Genomic DNA, 6,000 nt, shown 5'->3' with positions numbered 1-6,000 from the left:
GCTTGCAAAGCGAGTCTAGATCTTATTCTACCAGAGATGTGAGCCAAGAAATTTCACCCTAGTGGCAACGTGAAGATGAATTGTGGAGAGACAATGGAGAAGGCTGAAGGACAAGCTGGATAATGATTGCCATGGTCCCCAACACCCACAATGAGGCATGACGAGGCGTAGCAGTGGCTCCGTGATTTTACCAGTTTGGCAAAGCAGTAGGGCACACTAGGTGAGAGCCCGAGCTCTGAGTCAGACGTTCCTGGGTTTGCATCGCGGTTCTGCCCCTTTCCCTGTGCGAGTATGGGCCAGTTCCTCTACATCTCTGTCCCCCTGTGCCCCCATCAGTCAACATGGAATGGTCATAGCACCCACCTTAGAAAAATGCTTTGAGAATTAAGTATGCACAATGCTCGGCACACAGTGGGTGCTTTATCGTGGTGACTTTTCTTACAATGAAAGGAATGAGAGGAGTGACAGATGACTGTCTTCATCAGCCAGGGGTGGTGCCATCACTATCCAGAAGACACCATATTCAAGAGGAGGAGCAGGTTTAGGAGAAGGATGTAGAGAAGGAGAGAGGTATGGGTTGGGTATAGGTCTTGAGGGGACTGGTTCTTTATATCTAAAAAGGCCAACATGAGGCACATCACCTTGTGCCATTCCCCCTATAGTCACTTTCCTGCCACAGGACCTTTGTACTTGCTGTTTCCACTTATTCCAATAACTACTTGCAAAAAAAAAAAAAATCATCCCAAAACTTAATGGCTTAAATAGCATAGTCAATTTATTATTACATCTCAGTTCTGGGTTGACTGGACCCATCTCTTGTTTAAAGTCTCTTATGTGGAGGCAGTCAGACCACGATGGAGCTGGAGACATCTCAAAGTTGTCCTCGCATCCTTGAGGGTAACTCCACACTCAGAATACAGAAATAAATAATATGTGTAAAAGAAACTCACATATGTTATTTCATTTGATTCTTAAATCCACACTGTGCAGCTGGTGCTACTGATATTTATTTCAGACGAGGTAAATCAAGCTCAGAAAGACCAACTGATTTTCTACCAGCTGGTGCGGACTTGAGAGTCACATGAGGTGCTCTGAGTGTAAATGTCCTATTCTTTTCACTTAGATTCCTACTGCTTGCATCTGTAGGTATAAATGACTGGTATGGGGAAGGAAGAGTAGGAAGGCAAGGGGTTTCCCGCGGATGTGGAGGGTGTTAGGACAAGGCTGCCAGCTAAACTTGAATCACAGACAAAGGAATGTCATTTTTATGTAGAAGTATGGCCCGAACATTGTGTGGGAGCATACTGATACTAGAACATTATTCACTGTTTATCTGAAATTCAGTTTTAACTGATGTATGTGCTTCTATTTGCTAAATATGGCAACCTTACGTTCGGAGTATGAAAAGATGCACAGTGCTGGAGACCAGGTATCTGAAAATAAACTTTATGCCATTTAAAGCATCGTGTCAAGCTAAGTCGGCATCCTTGCCCCCAGTGGACATGTGTGAGAGGATGCATCCTATCCTGGGTGCGGGATAAGTTCCGGGAAGAGGAAGCTTGGAAGGAGGGAGAGAGAGGCTGAAGAATGCAGCCTGATGCCGTAATACGGATGAACCTTGATGGCATTATGCTGAGTGAAACACCCCAGACACAACGAGCAAGTATGGTATGACTCCACCTATATGAAGTACCTAGAAGAGTCAAGTTCATGGAGACAGAAGTAGACCAGTGGTTACCAGGGGCCGGGGGCAGGGAGAGAGAAGAAGTTACTGTTTAGTGGGTGCAGAATTTCCATTTGAGAGGGTGCAGAGGACGATGATAATCTGGGGACAGGTGCTGATGGCAGCTGCACCACCATGTGAATGTACTTCATGCAACTAAAACATGGAGTGAAAAACAGTTAAAACGGTACATTTTATGTTCTGTCTGTTTTACCACAATTGAAGGAAGAGTTCGGCCTGAGATCCTGCTGTGTCCAGTAAAGAGCTCTGGAGGGCAACTGATACTACAGCATTGCTCACTACTTATCTGAAGTCCAATTGTAACTGGTGTACGTGCTTCTGTTTGCTAAATATGCAGTTCGCTCTTGCCAGGGTTGCTCGGGACATGAAAGGTGGAGACAAAGCTCCAGCTTCTTGCTGCTCAACATCCAGGCTGCAGGGGCCAGGCATTTGCTGCCACCCGCCAGGAGGAGGTTTACTTGACCTGATTAAGGTCGCACTGGACAGGGGCTCAGGGAGCCTCTAAAGTGGGCCTCATTCCTCTGCCTTAATGGGAGAGAAGAACACGACGTGCAGCTCTCTCCTCCCTCCATCCCTGCCGCAATGAGCTAATGTCCCAAAAGAGCCTGGAGCTCTTCTCAGAAGGATGCTCTATAAATACAGCATCGTTCTGCCACTGGGAACTCAGGGGCGAAGGACAAATCACCAGAGGGATCCGAATGGGGGAGGCTCCCTGGGGGACTTAAATTTAGCATGGGCAACACAGCTCAGGTCACTGGCTGAGACAGCCCTGTGCTGTAGAACCATCAGGAGGGCACTGTTCATTCTTTGTTGGGGGCCTTCCCTGCCCTCAGTCACAGCCTAGGAGCATAATGGCTTTGTATGGAATTTTGGACAGAGAGTGTGAATTTTTATGGGCAACAGTTAGGACATCCCCCACCCTGGTCCTTGCTGTAGGGTGCAAGCCTGCTAAAATCAGACCAGAGTAGCTGCCCAGACAGACCTTACAGGAAGACACAAGGCCAGGGAGGCAAGGGGTGAATAGAGACTGTCCTCAATCTGCCCTAGAGATGGGTCACCAGGGGAATCCGGGAGCTTTATCTTCACCCTCTCTTGTTAAATGAACCAACACAGTAGCTCTCTCTACCCTGTCACATAAAGCAGCACATTTCATAGCAAGTATATTTTTAAACACTAAAAAAAAAAGTTTATTTTTCAGAGAGACAGAGTGAGTGGGGAGGAGCAGAGAGAGAGAGAGGCTCCAAAGCAGGTTCTGCACTGACAGCACAGAGCCCAATGTGGGGCTCGAACCCACAAACCATGAGAGCAGGACCTGAGCTGAAGTCGGACGCTCAAACAGCTGATCCACCCAGGAGCCCCATAGCAAGTTATTTTATAACACAGTGTTTCCTATCTTAAAGCGAAATTCATGGTTAATATAAATTATGCACACCACTTTAAGAAAATCACTGGGATGCCTTGCTGCAGGAGAAATGAAAGTAACTTAAAACACTTGATATTTCAACCTTTAAATGGTTAAGTACAACAACGTGAAAAAGCCAAAGAATTCAGTCCCATATATAATTGTAATGGATAAATGTGGATTTCACTGTGACAGAAAATGTTCTATTAAAAAAGAATGTTGGAGCACCTGGGTGGCTTAGTCTGTTAAGCGTCTGGCTTCAGCTCAGCTCACAATCTCACAGTTCCTGGGGTCAAGCCCCTCATCGGGCTCTGTGCTGACAGCACAAAGCCTGCTTCAAATCCTCTGACCCCTCTCTCTCTGCTCCTTTCTTGCTCATTCTCTCTCTCTCAAAATAAACTTAAAAAGAATTATATGCCTTTTTGACCTCTGAAGTAAGGGTTAAATAAGTATATCTGTGGGGGGAGAGAGAGAGAGAGGGAGAGAACACTGTGAATGTGGGAGCCACAAACACAGCTGTACCGATAACTCAGTACCACTGGCAGCACCATTATGAGATGGTTTTCCAAAATGGTGACCTGCTTGTGGAAAGTTCCAAACAAAATGAAGTGTGGTCCTCTGGGGCCTTACACCCTTGCCAGGGAGTTCAGTGGATATGAAGCAGATGGGAAAACACTTCTTGCTTTATGTAAAATAGAGTTTGATTCTAGGCCCAGATTTATGAACAGCTGTTTCATTAAATGACATTTTTTTGAAGAGCATTTATTTATTTTGAGAGTGGGGGAGGGGCAGAGAGAGGGAGAGAGAGAGAGAATCCCAAGCAGGCCTCTGTTGTCAGTGCAGAGCCTGACACGGGGCTTGAACTCACGGAATGTGAGATCATGACCTGAGCTGAAACCAAACATCAGACACCCAACTAACTGAGCCACCTGGGTGCCCCACTTACATGACATTTTAAAGTTGAGCAGAGCACGATGAGGGGACCATCCTGCATGTTGCAGATGTGTCTAACCTGTGGCCTCTGCCCACGAAGGTTGGGAGCGTCCCCAGTCATCGTGACAAGGAAACACCCTCCCAGGTTGTCTAGGCGCTCTCACTGATAACCACTGACATTACAGGTCTGAAGGTGCCTGGCATTTAACAGAAATATTTCTTCCCTCCCTTCCTTTCCTCCCCTTTCCTTTGTCTCTCCGCAGGATTCTAAGAAGTGGGGGCAGCAGTGCAGGAAAGGAGACCCAGACCTGTCTTGCCTGTGGAATGGCTGAGGAGAAGCAGATGATGCAGCCGAAGAGGACCCTGGCACATAGGTCTCACAGATGTCACCAAGAGCCTGTGACCAGCAAGGAAAGAACTAGTGCAAGGACCTTATGTGGTCCTTAGTGAGCTTCATAACATTCCTTCCAGCACCTCATCTCACGTGAATCTACCCACTGACTGCACGGTGGGCAGTGCAGGGTTATCGATGGAATTTAAGAGATGAGGAAGCTGAGACACGGAGTGCTTAAGTGACACAGGCCCCCGAGGTTATCCTCCATTTTAGCCATGTGCTTGTTTCCTTGCCAGCCCTCCCCACAACATGGAATATGGTTGTGGTGGTGACTTAATGGACGGTCTAGTCTCCACTGAGATGAGAGCTCCCAATAGGCAGGAGCCCACTGTCTCCAGCTTACTGATCTCCACAAATGCCAGCATGGAGAGGTGGGGAACACTTTTGCACTGATGGTGGGAATGCAGACCGGTGCAGCCACTCTGGAGAACAGTATGGAAGTTCCTCAAAAAATTAAAAATAGAACTACCCTACGACCCAGCAATTGCACTACTAGGTATTTATCCAAGGGACACAGGTATGCTGTTTTGAAGGGGCACATGCACCCCAGTTTTTATAGCAGCACTATCAACAATAGCCAAAGTATGGGAAGAGCTAAATGTCCATCGACCGATGAATGGATAAAGAAGATGTGTTATATACATACGATGGGATATTACTCTTATATACATATGATGGGATATTACTCAGCCATCAAAAAGAATGAAATCTTGCCATCTGCGACAACGCGATGGAGCTAGAGTGTATTACACGAAGTGAAATAAGTCAGTTAGAGAAAGACAAAGATCATGATTTCACTCGTATGTGGCATTTAAGAAACAAAACCGATGAACATAGAGGAAGGGAAGGAAAAATAAGATAAAAACAGAGAGGGAGGCAAACCATAAGAGACTCTTAGCTATAGAGAACAAACTGAGGGTTGTTGGAGGAGAGGTGGGTGGGGGATGGGCTAAATGTGTGTGATGGGTATTAAGGAGGTCACTTGGGATGAGCACTGGGTGTTGTATGTAAGTGATGAATCACTAAATTCTACTGAAATCTTTATTACACTACATGGATTTAGTGTTAACTAAGTTAACACTTGGATTTAAAGTGGTTAACTTGGAAGTTAACTAACTTGGATTTAAATAAAATTTAAAAAAAATAAAGCTATGGGGCACCTGGGTGGCTCAGTCAGTTAAGCGTTCAACTTTGGCTTAGGTTGATCTTGTGGTCAGTGAGTTCAAGCCCCATGTCGGGCTCTGTGCTGACAGCTCAGAGCCTGGAGCCTGCTTCAGACTCTGTGTCTCCGTCTCTCTCTGTGCCCCTCCCCCACTAGTGCTCTGTCTCTCTGTCTGTCAAAAATAGACATTTAAAAAATTAAAAAAATAAAGTTAGTAGGTTTTAAATAAATATTTGTTTAATAAATGAACTAGTAGTTTTCTTGCTTCCAATCTTTTATCCTTGTCCCAGAAGTGTCCTTTTAAAACAGGATCTCATCACACCACTTCATTGCAAAAGCCTGCAGTGGTGCACCACTGTCTACAA

The sequence above is a fragment of the Neofelis nebulosa genome, chromosome 8, assembly GCF_028018385.1.
Source record: "Neofelis nebulosa isolate mNeoNeb1 chromosome 8, mNeoNeb1.pri, whole genome shotgun sequence".
Taxonomy (NCBI): Eukaryota; Metazoa; Chordata; class Mammalia; order Carnivora; family Felidae; genus Neofelis; species Neofelis nebulosa.
The sequence above is the reverse complement of the archived record's forward strand: the minus strand, read 5'-3'. Positions refer to the sequence as shown.